This window comes from Musa acuminata, chromosome BXJ3-2, assembly GCF_036884655.1.
Source record: "Musa acuminata AAA Group cultivar baxijiao chromosome BXJ3-2, Cavendish_Baxijiao_AAA, whole genome shotgun sequence".
Classification (NCBI taxonomy): domain Eukaryota; kingdom Viridiplantae; phylum Streptophyta; class Magnoliopsida; order Zingiberales; family Musaceae; genus Musa; species Musa acuminata.
This window is the reverse complement of record NC_088350.1, coordinates 18,777,528-18,794,767: the sequence shown is the minus strand read 5'-3', so window position 1 is coordinate 18,794,767 and position 17,240 is coordinate 18,777,528.

The following is a 17,240-nucleotide window of genomic DNA, read 5'->3' as shown; positions in this document are numbered from 1 at the left end:
ATCATGCATGATCGAAACTTCTTATTTGTATATATCAAAACAAATTAATGAATATTTCATGTATTCAAATCATCACATAAAGAATATCAAGAAGAATTATTAGGTGATGAGATGTATTTCATACATTCAAAGAATTTCACATAACAAAATTCAAGTCATAAGCCTTAAAAGATATCATGAGAGAACATATAAACAATCTTGATTTATAAAATGAATACTCAAGTTATAATTTTGAAAAAATCAAGAGAAACTGTGATTCATTTTTAACAAATCTCCTCTTAAATAAATAACATAAAGAGTTCTTAGGAGATCATGAAAAAGATAGAATTCATTCAATCTTGTAAAAGAATAAGATATTAATTTATGCATATAAAATCTTGATTTAAGCATAAGAAATCTCAATTTACAAATTTTGAAAAATCAAGATAAAGCTTATTTAAATCATCAAATCAAGATCATTTTCAAGAGATTCACAAAAGTAATATAGATAATTCATTAATTTCCCTTTTTGAAAAATCAATAAAGTCTAAAAAATAAATTTTTCAAGAAGAAACCTTTCCACTTTTTAGTTGTTTTAATTCAAGTGATTTATTTCATACAAGCATGTTCTTTTCTTTTATGCCAAATAAAAATATGCATCAACGTTTAGGATCAAAAAATGAATTTTATCATAAAACCATCAAGATCAATAGATTCTCAAAAATGAATTGTTAGGATCAAGAAAATCCAAAAATAAAATTTAACACTTTCATGCATTCGTTTTGTCATATGTTTTTCAAATACACTCATGAAAATAACACATGCTTATCATCATGTATAACTTAAAGTCTCATGCATAAAATAATCAATCATGGTATCAAAATATTTAATATTACATCATTATGCATTTCTTCAAGCATGATTTTATTTAATCAAAATCGAGAAATAACAATGGAAATCAACGTGATACACATTATTACTTCTTAACCACATATAGTATGATATTAAACTTCTTAATATTTTCATTAAGACATTAAGCATGGTTTTAATTAAAATTGGAAATAATCAAAATACACATTTTTTTCTTCTTAAGAAAAACATATATATGATCATTAGATTTAAATCTAACATTTTATTCCATTAACATAAAACATGTAATTTTTATTATTATTTTCAAAATTATGAGCATGATCATATTCTTGCATTTTTATTTTTTTTTTAACATGCAACTTTCAAGAAAAATAATTATTCTAAAAAAGAAAACGCATCATGGAAAACATCAAATAATTTCAAAATAAATTAAGGGGGTTTCGATTACCTTATCGTTGAATGCCGTTAGGCGTAGTTTGCCACCTCGCTTTTCTTGATTTTCTCCTCGTCTTCGGAGGAGCTCGATTCATCCCACTTTGTGTTCTTCTTGCATTCAAAGCAAGTAGTTCCGTTCTTTTTGTTCTTCAATTCTTGTTTCATTAATTTTTTAAATTTCTTAGTGAGTAGTTCTTGTTCACCATCAATTGAGCTTATGCTCGAGTGGTCTTCAAATGTTCTATGTCCCAAATCCTTCCTATTCTTTGGAAGGTGATTTTGTTCATTATGTTCATCATATGCATTGTGCACCATTTCATATGTCATCAACGAACCAATTAGTTCTTCAAGTGGAAAAATATTTAAATCTTTTGTTTCTTGTATTGTGGTTACTTTAGGATCCCACCTTTTTGGAAGGGATCTTAAGATCTTGCTTACGAGATCAAAATTCAAAAAAGATTTACCAAGAACTCTTAGATTATTGACGACATCCGTGAAACGAGTGTACATGTCACCTATAGTCTCGCTTGGTTGCATTCAAAAAAGCTCAAAATAATGCAATAAAATGTTAACTTTTGAATCTTTGACTCTACTAGTTCCCTCGTGCATGATTTCAAGTGTTTGCCAAATATCAAAAGCTGTTTCACACGTAGAAATCCGATTGAACTCATTTTTGTCCAAAGCGCAAAATAAGACATTCATAGCCTTTGCGTTTAAAGAAAAATACTTCTTCTCCAAATCCGACCATTCGTTCATCAGTTTAGAGGAAAGTTGAAAACCGTTTTCAATAATATTTAATAAATCCAAATTCATAGAAATCAAGAAAACTTTCATTCGAGTTTTCCAATAAGTGTAGTCCAATCCGTTAAACAACGGTGGACGAACAACCGATAAACCCTCTTGAAAGCCATGAAGAGCCATTTCTCCAGGGTGTAAATCCGAAATGAGAAAAACTGAGCTCTGATACCAATTGTTAGGATCAAGAGCACTAAGAGGGGGAGGGTGAATTAGTGCAGCGAAAAACTTTCGACGTTTAAACCTGCGTTCGTACGATAAAATCATTTCTGACGTAAAACCGTTTTTGGAAATTTAACTTGAAAGCGAGTTCGTAAATAAGTGCAGCAAAAGTAATGAGGAAGTAAAGCACATATGGAGGTTTGCAGTAAGGTAAGCAGCAAGAATAAATGCAAACCAGAGAAGATGAGAGTTTATAGTGGTTCGGTCAATTGTGACCTACATCCACTCCTCTGATTCCTCTTCAGTCGAGGCTACCGGCATCCACTAACAATCTTCCTTTACTAGGCGAAGATCAACCTCCTTCTTACACCCCTCTTCTCCTTTTATCGGGTTTAGGAGACAACCCTTACAAGCACTCACTCTCTCTCTTAAACAGAATTCTAACACTTAAGCTAGAGGAGGGAAATTCTAGAGATTGCAGTAGCGTTTTCTCTATTTTAATCTCTCTGTGCTTGTATATTTTACCCTGGGATGGGAGGGGCATTTATAGGCTCCAAACTGGTTTGAATTTGGAGCTCAAAAATGTCATCTCCTAGATTTCCGGGGTCCTAGCGGTACCACCTCCTGACTGGGGCGGTACAACCGCCTAGCAGCTCGGAGACTGAGCCTCTAGGTGGTGCCACCACTTGACAGGGGCGGTTGCACCGCCCAATCTCGCTCGGAGACTGAGCCCTGGCGGTGCCACCGCATGACTAGGGCGGTTGCATAGCCTGACAGAGCTCGGAGACCGAGCTCAGGCGGTTCCACCGCCTGTCAAGGGCAGTTGCCCCTCCCAGCGTAGCTCAGAGACTGAGCCCTGGGCGGTGCCACCGCCAACCTAGGCGGTGCCACCGCTGGCCAAGAAATATGGGTCCGAATGGGCTGATCCATTCGGCCCAATTTGGGTCTATCAAGGGCCCAATTGCCCCAAGATTAAGTTAATGGGATCACCTCCCATTTCTAACTTAATCATTGTGCTAACTATAATTTTTCTTAATATATTTACTGCAACTTTCTCCGGTGCGTCAATCGCTTCTTCCGGCGAGCTTCCGGCGAACTTTCGTCGATCGTCCGATGAACCCTCGGTGATGCTCCTGTGGACTTCTGGCAAACTCCTGGACTTACGACGATCCACTTGGCGAGTTCCGACGAGCTTCTTTTGGCAAGCTCTTGGACTTCTTGGATTTGTTCCCGTAGAACCTTCGACGACCGTTCGGACTTCCGTCGAACTCTCGAACTCCCAACGTGATCATAGTCTTGACTCCGGCGCAACTCCTACTGCATGTCTTACTTCCATCGTAGTTAATCCTGTACATGTAAAACAAAACTTTGATCGAGATAATTAATCCTAAGTAATTAACCAAGTTGTCTGGCATGTCATTGGTCCCTCGACGCTTCATCCGATTATTCGACGCATCGTCCTCTCCTGTGGCCTATTGCCCAATCGGCCAGTTGACTCCGCAACTCTGATATCCTTAGCACAATACCCACTCTTCTTAGCCTGATGCCCGAGTCCACGGCCCGAAGCCTTCTGTCGATACGTCGACCGATCCACCGCCCCGACGTCCAATCTTCTGATATGTTCCTCTAGCACAACATGATTTTCCTGCTTTAATTGTCTCATCCTGATCGAAGCATCCTATGTCACTCAAAACGCAGATTAAATCATAAACATATATCAAGTGGTTTCATCATCAAAATACGAGATTCAACACTTCCTTCAATAGGCAAAGGCCAACCACCCTTTTAAAATATCACTCCTTTTGACGAGCTTAGGAGACAACCCTTATAGAATTTTCTCTCCTCTCTTGAAAGATCATAACTTGGAAGAAAAGAGGGAGGAGAACTTTTAGCCTTTACAACACTTTTGAGCTCTAAAAATCACGGAGTAAGATTGGATTTTCGGTGCCCTTTCATGCAGGAAAGGGTGGGGTATATATAAGCCCCAAACTGGTTTGAATTTGGAGCTCAAAAATGTCATCTCTTGGATTTTCGGGGTCCTAGCGGTACTACCGCTAGACTGGGTGGTACAACCGCCTAACAGAGCTCGGAGACCGAGCTCTGGAGGTGCCACCGCCTGACTGGGACAGTTCCACCGCCCAGTCTTGCTCGGATACTGAGCCCAGGCGGTGCCACCGCCTGACTGGGGCAGTTCCACCACCCAGTTTTCCTGGGAGACTGAGCTCCTGGGTGGTGCCATCGCCGACCCAAGCGGTGCCACCGCCGGCTAGGAAATCTAGGTCCGAATAGGCTGATCCATTCAGTCCAATTTGGGTCTATCAAGGGCCCAATTGCCCCCAGATTAAGTTAATGGGATCACCTCCCATTCATAACTTAATCTACATGCTAACTACGATATTTCTTAAGACATTTACTGCAACTTGCTTCGATGCGTCAATCGCTTCTTTCGGCAAGCTTCCGGCAAACTTCCGGTGAACATCCGATGAACCCTTGGCGATGCTCCGGTGGACTTCTAGCAAATCTCCTGGACTTCTCGGATTTGTTCCTATAAAACCTCCGATGACCATCTGGACTTCCATCGAACTCTCGAACCCCCAACGTGATCATGGTCTTGACTCTGGTGTGACTCCTACTGCATGTCTTACTACCATCGTAGTTAATCCTGTACACTTATCTCAACATATGGATTAGATAACAAATGACAATTGACTTCATCATCAAAATCCGAGATTCAACAGATGGATGATCATGGACCGTGTGATGTGTGTACTTGTGATTATTATTATTGGGGTATACGATCCTCCATTATATTTCTCATTTATTATCGGGCCTACGTGCCTATGATTAAGTAATAATCACACGAGAAGGCATAGCCGGAGCGTGGATGCGATAGCGAGACCCATGAGATGGATGATTACGATGCATGGAGATGCGTTGAGATACCGATGGAACCGACGAGGATAAGATGGATGATCACAGGGCATGGAGATGCACCGCTGCACACATAGATTTTGATGTGAGTGATTAGACCCACTGGCTCAGGCCTGATCACATTAGGCTATCGTCCATGATCATCTAGTGTGATTGCTCATGTGATGTGTGATTACTTATGCACATACTAGATATGTATATATATTTTCATGCGATGTAAATATATATTAAATATGTATGTGTGTGACATATCATATTAGGAGACCAAATCAAAGAAACCCCTCTCTCGACAATATTAAGTCAGTAAACGTGAGGCAATTATATTGACCTACGTGGACTTCTATCGTTATAGGTAGGGACCAATTTCCGGTGTATGTTAAGTTAGTCGAGTCCCTCGAGGCTCACTTATATCGTCATTCGCTAACTTGCCTACGAAATAGAGATGTCACCGGTGACCTAAGGACATGGTATGTATGCTTGGTCGAGTCCCTCAAGGGTATATCATCGAATCAAACTAATCTTATAATGATGGTGTTAACTTAACTAAACATTATAGTTGGTCGAGTCCCTAAAGACCATGGTGATTCGGAGTCCGAATAGGAAGAGAATCATAAGGAGTTGTGATCGACAAGAGTTGCCTACCTTTCGGGCTTAGTGTGATTGGTCGAGTCACTCGAGGTACATTAAGACATTGATTGGATCTTGATCCCTACTAGAAGTTTGTCGGAGACTTCCGTTTCATGTGCTAAGGGTATTGTGTGACTCGCTAGTAAAATAGTGGGAGATATTAAGATAGAAGTGCATATCTTGATTGTTTATTTTTGTAAAATCTGCATGTTATTTATTTCTACTACATCTTTATTTTCATAAAATGTTACTTTCAAATCCCTTACATGGCATACTTGATGTCAACCGCCTCACTAGTCTAAATTATACGGATTAGCTCTGCAACATGAGAATTGTTCTCACGACGGAGAAAATCGTGTACGTCCTTGATATAGTGATGTCTACGCCCGAGGAAGGGGCAAGCGAGGATGAGATGCCTATGTCCTTGATACAGTGGACCCATGTCAACTCATGCCATTGGTGATTACTCTTACTTCATTACCTTTACTAATGATTTCTCAAGATATGGACATGTGTACTTAATGAAGTGGAGAACCAGACTGGAAAGAATATTAACTCTTCGATCAGATCGAGGAGGTGAATACTTAAGTACAGAGTTTACCAGTTTATCAAGGACTATGGGATTCTATCCCAATGGATACCTCCTTATACATCTCAGCTCAATGGTGTATCTAAAAGGAGGAATCATACGCTGTTAGACATGGTACGGTCCATGATAAGTTTTGCTGACCCACCCATCTCATTTTGGGGATATGCCATAGAGACCGTAGCTTACCTTCTGAATAGAGTTCCAATTAAGTCAATAGTGTCTACACCATATGAGATATGAAAAGGGAAGAAGCTCGATCTTAAGGTTGTTAAGATTTGGGGCTACCTTGCCTACGTTAAAAGATATAACCCCGATAAGTTGGAATCAAGAACAGAGCGGTGCAAGTTCGTGGGATACCCCAAGGAAAATTGTGGATATTATTTATATCATCTCGAGGACCAAAAGGTCTTTGTAGCCAATAGAGCGGTGTTCCTTGAGAAGGAACACATTCTTGGCGGAGACAATGGGAGCATGATAGAGTTGAGCGAGGTTGGAGAACCTAGCTCAAGCACCACTCTATAGCCTGAGTCTGTTCAGATATCTAACACACAAGTTCCTACTTTACGTAGGTCCGAAAAAGTATCTCATCCTCCTGAGAGATATGTGGGACATATTGGAGGAAAGGATGTTGAGGATATTGATCCTTAAACCTATAAGGAGGCTATTATGAGTATAGATTCTGAGAAGTGGTAAGAAATCATGAATTCTAAGATGGATTTCATGTACTCCAACAAGGTTTGAAACCTAGTTGATGCGCCTGAGGGTATTGTACACATCGGTTGCAAGTGGATCTTTAAGAAAAAGATCGAACTAGATGGAAAGGTAGAGACCTATAAAGCAAGGCTGGTGGCTAAGGGGTATTGTAAAAAAAAGGTGTTGACTATGACGAAACATTCTCACCCGTAGCCATGCTAAAATCCATCAGAATTCTATTGGATATTATAACACACTATAATTATGAGATCTGGCAAATAGATGTGAAAACTATATTCCTCAATGGTAACCTCAATGAGGAGGTATATGTGATACAACTCGAGAGATTTGTGTCCAAGGATTACCCAAATAAGGTGTGCAGGTTGCTTAGATCCATTTATGGACTAAAGAAAGCTTCCCAAAGTTGGAACATAAGATTTGATGAGGCAATCAAATCATATGACTTCGTTAAGAATGAAGATGAGTCTTATGTGTACAGGAAGGTAAGTGGGAGCGCTATCACCTTCTTGGTGTTATATGTGTTATAAGTGGGAGAACTATCACTTTATATTACTTGTTGCATATATACATATATATATTGTGATATCCTTGGATCTGTGCAATGGGAATCGGATATTGATGAGATCACGATAATGATGTTGATTCGCCTTTAAACATAGATCCTAAATAATCACAATCATAGGTTACTTGAGAGGAATATCGAGACAACCGGATAGACTATTGTATTGTATACCCATTCATATAATAGATGCAGTTGGTCTCATAGCTGCTCGTGTGGGAGCACTAGGGATATAATACAAGTGCTCATTAGGGAATGAGTTCATTGATTGATCCGCTTACGAAATGTTAAATGGTTGATGATGCCTTTTTGTTATACAATGATTTCGTAGTCCTAGGATAGACAGGTCCAATGGATTGAATTCCTTTGTATCGTCTAGAGACTACGGCGTAGTGGCCTAGTACGTCCGTAGTCGATGATTCGAGTGAATTATTATGGAGATAATAACTCACTGAGCCAGAATGAGTTCTGACATATATGACTCATGGCTAGCTTGATATTGAGCCTAGAGGGTCACACACATATGGTAGGTGTTGCGATGAGTAGATGTTCGGATATGAGATATCTGTCGGAGCCTCTATCTTATTGGATATCTAATAAGCCCTTGAATTATTGGATCCTACAAATGAGATTCGATAAGAGCCCATAAGAGATTATTTGATAGAGATCCACTAATCTAAGAGGCTTAAATAGTTGGATGGAGATCCAAAACCCAATAGAGGATGATCTATTATGGTTAAGTTGACACGAGACCTCTATAAATAGGAGAGAACTAGTGGTTCATAGGCTAGAACCTTTTCATTGCCCTTTCTATTCTCCTCCCCCTCTCCACTTCAGAGTAGGCCTGGAGTTTTGAGAAACATTATCGTAGCCCTATTGTGTGGATTACCACTAGAGACGATGGTGCTTTACCTCCTTCACCCTCTCCTAGAGATATGCAGGGATTCAAGGATATACGATCTCCCTAGGTAACAAAATCTATCTCACATGTGGTTTTCTGTTTTGTGGATTTTTGCGTACCAATCTTCGCATGATGAGAACATATCTTTGGGAATTGAGGATTTTGTTTTCTGTTCTTCCGCTGCGTATATGATGTCACCCTCAAGATTTCCCAACAGAAATTACTTGAGTCATTTGATGATTTTAAATTAGTTAGTAAGAAATATATAAAAAAAACTTGAGTATGCTTATATTAAATCAATCGCATGAATTGAAATAACTAAAAAGAGGAAAGTATTTTTTTTTTCTTGAAAAGTTCTCTATCTTTAAAGCTTTGGCAATTTTTCAATAAGAGATTGATGAATCTAGTTATGTCATCTAGAATCTCCTGAAAGTGATTTTGATTATTTGATGAAATAATGATGAATATTTTGAAAATAAATGTTTGTATCATGCTCGATGGTTTCATATTTTAAAATTATGCATAATGAGTTGAAGTAATGATTGTTTAAAAAAAGATATTTCTTATGCATGAACCAAGTTCTCCTTTCTTCTTGTCGTTTACTAAAGAAGAGAATTTTTCAAATAAATCATGATTTTCATAATTATAACTTAAATTTTATTATAATTCATAATGAATTGAGATATATTATATATGAATCGAGATCCTTTATGTGTTCACTCTTTTTGCAATAGGAAAGTCTTTATCTAAATTATGATCTTGAATTCTCGATATTTAATACTTGAGATTTTTTTTATAATTCAAGATCTTTGATCTCCTAAAGTTTCTTTTTGTTATTTACTAAAAGGGATATTTGTCAAAATAAATCATGTCTTTTGGTATTCATGACTTAATCATTTATGATCTTTGATATTATGTCTTTCATGACATGATTCATTTGTATTTATGGCTTATATGCCTCATGTAATGATTGAAATATTTTGCACCATTGTATCCTTCGCTTTCTTTTGACAATTACAAAGGGGGAGAGAAAATTATTATCTTACATATTTCAAAAAAAGAAAATTGCTAGCTTGCAAAGAAAGGTAAAACTTACAAGCTACACATCTCAAAGTAGAAAGTCTTGCTAGCTTGCGCATCACAAAAATTAGCAAAAAAGGTGCTAACTTGCCATTATAAAAAGAACCAAAAAGTTGCTATATTAAGAGAAGCAAAAATTGCTAGCTCTAATATCGCAAAGGAAGGAACAAATTGCTGGCTTGCACTTCTCAAAAGAGAAGAAAGAACTCACTAGCTTCCACATTCTAAAGTGATGAAAAATTTGCTAAATTACTAAGCTTATATATCTCTAAAACTAGATAGTTACACTTCTCCTTTCTGTTGATGACAAAGGGGGAGAAATTATGATGATCATGCATGGAATAATGTATTAAAAATTTGATTATGAATGATTTTATGATGACATATTACTTGGATTCATAATTTATATCTCAATTTATGTTTCTATCAATATGACATATTGATAGGGAGAGTTTAGTTTAAACTCCGTCATCAATTGGTTATCATCATAAAAAAGGGGGAGATTGTTGAATCTTACATTTTGATGATGAAATCAATTGATGAGTTTATAATCTAATCTGCATTTTGAAAGACACATGACTAACTTCGATTAGAAAAGGTAAATTGATTAAAAAATGAGGAATCAGACGTTAGGTTGGAGTAAAACATGTCAGAAGATTGGACATCGAGTCGGAGGATCGGTCGACATACCGGCAGAAGGACTTCATGCCATGAGCTCAAGCATCGGGCCGTAGGATCAGACATTATTCTAAGGATATTGAAAGTTGTAGGAGTCAACATGTAGATTGGGTAATACGTTGAAGGAGAGGACGATACGTCGAAGGATCGGACAAAGTGTTGGATAAACCAATGATATGCCGGACAACATATGATTCATGCTTGTAATCATGTGTATAGATCAAGTTAGTTTAGGACTAATTGAGTTAGTTTTGAGATTAAATAATATCAACTCAATTAAAGGCCAATTAAGCTTAAATCAAGGCTAAATTAGGCCTATTGTTTGGCCCATTCAATGACCTATAGTAGGGTCTGGTGGTAGTACCATCCAAACATAATCTCCCAGACTATATTAAGTAGTGGTACCGCTAGACTAGGTGATAGTACCATCCATTACCACTAGACTGGGCAATGGTACCACCTAGTGTTAGTGTGTCAAGAGGTGGTATCGCCAAGTTGGCTAGTGGTACCATCCAATGTCAGATTGACATGCGATGGTACCGCCAGTACCTTGAAAACTCAGAGAATTGAATTTGAGCTTCAATTTTTTAAGTCATTTGGGGTCCATAAGTACCTCACAAATTTCTACTTGATAAACACATGAAAGTAGAACAAAAACTCTATGATTCCAAGATTGTAATATCTTAAAGTGTAAAGTCCATCGTTCTAAAGTTTTGTGATAGTTCTAAGGGAGATGTATGAGAGCACACTTATAAAAGAGGGGTATAAATGTTCTCTCCTGAGCTTGTGAAAAGGAGAAAGAGTTGTAAGGGTAGTTGATCTTCGCTCATTAGAAAGAAGATCAGTAGTGGAAGCTGGTGGCCTCGAGTGAAGAGGAATCGAGAGTGGATGTAGGTCACGATAATCGAACCACTATAAATCTGGTGTGTTCTTTTCCTTAGCTACTTACTTTTATTTCTTACTTAGCTACTCGCTTTACTTTATATTTACTCTAAGTCAAGGTTAAATACTTTCCTATACGGGCTTTATCGGAATGATTTTTCTACATTGAATGAGTTTTCAAATCGATATAATTTTTATGTAAGCAATAATTCATACACCCTCCCCCCCCCCCCCCCCCCCAAAATGCCGATTTCGATCCTAACAGAGACATGTTAGCATCATATGATAACACTTGGTCATTAGGCCGACCACAAATGGTGTACAAATGACAAATGGGCCGAGTGGCATGTCATTAGTACATTGGAAACATATGCCCAACACGCTAACTTCCCGACCCTATAGTAGACACATATGATCAAGTGACTGGTCTCCAACCTAGGTTGAACTAGTCAAGGTGCCCGATAGGGTCAACAAACATTGCACCATTACCTAGATTCAGCTCGAGAACATCGCATGTTCCACCACAACTATAGATGATCTTGGATATAATGGTTTTCTAGATCACTTACAAAACGAACCATAGGTGCGTACTTGAAAGAAGAATGACACTCCTCATTAGTACTATCCGACTAGTCTGAATAGCCTAAACCCATAACTAACTTGATCGTGGGAGGGACATTTGTTAGGAATACCCCTAACTTAGTTTTATAGGTTCAATACTTCACAAACGGTAACCCAGATTAAGATCAACTTTGAAAAGATTTTAATTGGATCTAAAATTATCTTTATTAGTCCTGTTCAATGAGTACGAATAGCGTAAACCTAAAACTAACTTGACTGTCGAAGGGATATTTGTTGGGAACGCTCCTAACTTAGTTTTATAGGTTTAATACTTCACAAATATTAACTCGAACTTGTTGAATCTCGGATTTTGATAATAAAACCAATGGATAAGTGTTTATGTTTTAATCTGTGTTTTGAGTGACGTAGGATGCTTCGATCAGGATGAGATAATTAAAGCAGGAAGAATCATGTTGTGCTGGGAGAAAACATGTCAGAAGATTGGATGTCGGGCTGGTGGATCAATCGATGTATCGACAGAAGGCTTCGGGCCATGGATTCGGGCATCGGGCCAAGAAAAGCGGATATTACGCCAAGAATATTGGAGTTGCGGAGTCAACTGGCCGATTGGGCAATAGGCCGCAAGAGAGGACAAGGCACCGAAGAATCGAACGAAGCGTCGAGGGAGCAATAACATGCTAGACAACATGATTAATGCTTAGTATTAATTGTCTAGATCGAAGTATATTTTTACATGTGCAGGATTAACTACAATAGCAAGGCATGAAGCAAAATGAAGTCCCGGAGTCAAGGACACGATTTCGTTTGGATTTCGAGAGTTCATTAGAAGTCTGGACGTTCGTCGGAAGTTCTATCAGAACCAGCCGAGAAGTCTTGGAGCTTGTCAGAGAAGCTCATCGGAACTCACTAAGAAGATCATCGTGTAGTCCAGGAGCTTGCCGGGAGTCCGCCGGAACATTGTCGAGAGTTCGTCGGAAGTTCACCAGAAGATCGCCGGAAGCTCATTGGAAGAAACCAAGACATAGGGACTTATTTAGCTTAGCAAATGTCCTAGGAATCATAGTTAGCACGTAATTGGGTTTGGATTTGGGCCAACTCAATTAGGGGCCAGCTAGGCCCATGTAAGGACTATGTTGGACCTAATAAGAGGCCCAACCGATACCCCAAGAAGTCTCATCGTCATGGCACAGTCTTCAAGACTGTGTCAAGCGGTGGTACTGCCAATCTGGGTGGTTGTACCGCCCCTAGCAGGGTGCCAGACGGTGGTACCACTAGCCTGGGCGGTGAAACCGCCCAACACAGCCCCCTAAGCGGTGGTACCGCCCGTGCTCGGAAAACCCAGGATGAGAAGTTTTTAGGCTCCAAGTTTAAATCAACTTGAAGCATATAAATACCCCTCTTATCCCTGGTTAAAAGAGACAAGCACAAAGTATTCAAAAGTGGGAAAACGCTTCTGCAATCTCTTTAGAAATTTCCTCTTGTACTCTAAGTTTAGAATTATGTAAGAGGAGTGTGAGTGCTTGTAAGGGTTGTCTCCTAAACTCGTGAAAAGGAGAAGAGGGGTGTAAAAGGTGGTTGGTCTTCGCCTATCGAAGGAAGACCGATAGTGGATGCTGGTGGCCTCAACGGAAGAGGAATCAGCAAAGTAGATGTAGGTCACGACGACCGAACCACTATAAATTGGCGTGTTCTCTGGTTTGCATTTATGTTTAGTAATTTACCTTACTGCAAACCTCTTTAATTGCTTACTACCTTCAATTCATTTACGAACGTATTTCAAGTTAAGTTTCCGAAGAATCAGTTTTCAATGTACGAAGGTTTTTTAAGACGTGATTTTACTGCTACACTAATTCACCCCCCCCCTCTTAGTGCCGACCTCTTGATCCTGACAATTGGTATCAAAGCCTCGTTATTTCTTATTTAGTTTAACATCTAAGAGAAATGACTCTTTTCGATTTTCAAGAGGGTCACTCTCTCATTCGTCCCCCCTTTTTCATTGGGACGGACTACACTTACTAGAAAACTCGAATGAGAGTTTTCTTGCTTTCGTTGGATTTAAATTTATGGAATATTATTGAAAATAGTTTTTGAATGTCTTCTCTTCCAATGAACCATTGGAATGATTTGGAGAAGAAGATGTTTTCTTTAAATGCTAGAGCTATGAATACTCTATTTTGTGCTTTAGATAAAACTAAGTTTAATTGAATTTCTATGTGCGAAACGGCTTTTGACATATGGCGCACTCTCGAAATCACACATGAAAATACTAGCAAAGTTAAGGATTCTAAAGTTAATTTTTTAATGCATGATTTTGAACTTTTTCATATGAAACCAAGTGAAATCATTTTGTACACCCGTTTTACGGATATCATCAATAGTTTAAAAGCACTTGATAGAAGTTTTTCGGATTTTGAACTTGTAAATAAAATTTTATGTTCTCTTAATAAGAGTTGGGATCCATAAGTAATCGCAATATAAGAGACAAAAAACCTAAACAACCTACCACTTGAAGAATTAATTGGGTCTTTAATGACCTATGAAATAACGTGCAATGCACGTAAAGAACTTAAGAACCACCTTCCAAAGAATAAGAAGGATTTCGAACTTAGAACATTTGAAGACCACTCGAGCATAAGCTCAAGTGATGGTGAACATGAACAACTCACTAAGAAATTTAAAAAGTTAATGAAATAAAAATTAAAGAATAAAAAGGATGCAACTACTTGCTTTGAACACAAGAAGAAGAACATAAATTAGGATGAATCGAGCTCCTCCGAAGACAAGAAAAAAATCAACAAAGGCGAGGTGACAAACTACGCCTTAATGGCTTTCGACGATGAGGTAATCGAAACCCCCTTAATTTATTTCAAAATTACATGATGCTTTTCATGATGCATTTATTTTTTTGTTTAGAATAATTATTTTTTTGAAAATTGTATGTTTAAAAATAAAAATGTAAAAATTATGATCATGCTAGTAATTTTGAAAATGATAATGAAAATTACATGTTTTATAATGGAATAGAATGTTAGATTTAAATCTAATAATGATCATATATATGTTTTTTTCAAGAATAAATAATGTATATCTTGATGATTTCCGAATTTAAGTGAAACCATGCTTGATGTCTTAATGAAAATATTAAGAAGTTTGATATCATGCTTAATGAAGATGCATGGCTTTTGTATGAAAAACTAAGTATGAAAAGTTGATTCACCTAAAAAGAAAAATGCTTTGTGAAATCTATTTCGATGATGCATAATGATGTTATTATGTAATGAAAATATTAAATATTTTGAAACCATGTTTTGATGTCATGCATAATGATCATGCTTAATAAATTTCGAAATTATGCATGATGATTTTCAAGTAATTTATGGTTTATTGATCTTGATGGTTTTTATGACAAAATTTATTTTTTGATCCTAAATGATTGATGATATATATTTTTTCTGGCATAAAAAGGACAAAGGCATGCTTGTATGAAACAAACTAAAAAGAGAAAAGCTTTCTCTTAGAAAAATTTCTTTATTTTATCGATTTTTCCAAAAAGGAGATTAATGAATCCATTTATATCACTTTTGTGAATCTCTTGAAAATAATTTTGATTTGATGATTTGAATTTGAATGAGTTTTATTCAAATTATAATCTTGAATTCTTCAAAATACTTGAGATTTTTTTCTTAATCAAGATCTCTTCTTTTTACCCTTACAATTTTTCTTGGTATTTTATTTAAGAGGAGATCTACTATATAAATCATGTCTTTTGATATTTACATGATCTGATCTCTCATGATATGATTTATTTTTGTATAACCCCTTGTATTAATCACCCAATTAATTCTTCTTGATGAGATGAAATGAATGTGATGAAATGAAATTATGCATGAAATACTCATGATATTGTTTTGATGCTCTAAAATGATATAAAATTTGCTAGCTTATGAGTATCATGTATGATATGATCATAATGATGATTGATTTATTTTTTTTTTAATATCATGTATGAAAAATGAAATATAAGGTTTTGAAATTGTGCTTGTTTTAATTTGAAACTATTATGATGCACAAATATATTGAAAAAAAAGATTGATACTTCAACTTTGTCATGATTTAAAAATTGATGCAAAGGAAAAAGAATCACAACATTGTATTCTTCCTTTCTATTTGATAATGATATATGGGGAGCAAATTTTGCTAGCTTGCTAGCTTGCATCTTTTAAGAAGAAGCAAAATGCTTGCTCATCTAAAAAAGATGCAAAAATCTTGCCAACTTTCATGTGTAAAATTTGCTAGCTAACAAATTACAAGGGGAAAATTTTTCTAGGAAGCAAAGTCACTAGCTTATTTAAAAATGATGCATGCAACACTTATGATTTTATTATGATAATGTATTTAATGTATTGTATATCATGTATGAGAATCATGATTAAAATTTCATTGACTTGAATTAAATTTAAATTCAAGGTTTATCTCAATTATGACATATTGAAATAAGAATGACACTTTATTTTTGTCATAATTTAAAAATTGATGAATTGCACTATTATTTTTGTTATTCCCCTCTTTTTGCCAATGACAAAGGGGGAGAAAGAAATTCTAGCGTGCACATCACGAAAAGAAGCAAACTTGCTAGCTTGCTAATCTCAAAAGAGAAGCAAGAAGTATCATCTTGCAAATATCAATAGAAGCAATATTTGCTAAGTTACACATTTCAAGAGGAAGCAAAATAGTCTATCTTGCACATCTCAAAAGATGTAAAATTTGGCTAACTTTTATATGTGTAAAATTTGATAGCTTGCATAATGATAAAATTAGAAATTATGTTTATTATGCAATGATCTAAATTTGAATATCACAAACACATGAATAGTTAGAACTTCTCATTTTTGTTGTTGACAAAGGGGGAGAAGTGTGTTGATGTCATGTATGATTTGATCATGATATGTTGCTTAGATTTTTGAATCCAAGAGATTCTATCAATATGACATATTGATAGGGCATTTGTTTAAACTCCAGGAGTTAAGGTTAACTCCGTCGTCGATTGGTTGTCCTCATAAAAAAGGGGGAGATTGTTGAATCTCATATTTTGATGATGAAACCAATTGATAAGTGTTTATGTTTTAATCTCCATTTTGAGTGACATAAGATGCTTTGATTAGGATGAGACAATTAAAGCAGGAAAAATCATGTTGTGCCGGGGGAAAACATGTCAGAAGATTGGATGTCGAACTGGTGGATCATTCGACGTATCGACAGAAGGCTTCGGGCCATGGATTCAGGCATCAGGCCAAGAAAAGCAGATATTGTGCTAAGAATATCAGAGTTACGGAGTCAACTGGCCAATTGGGCAATAGGCCGTAAGAGAGAACGATGCGCTGAAGAATCGGACGAAGCATCGAGGGACCAATGACATGCTGGACCAATGACAACATGATTAATGCTTAGTATTAATT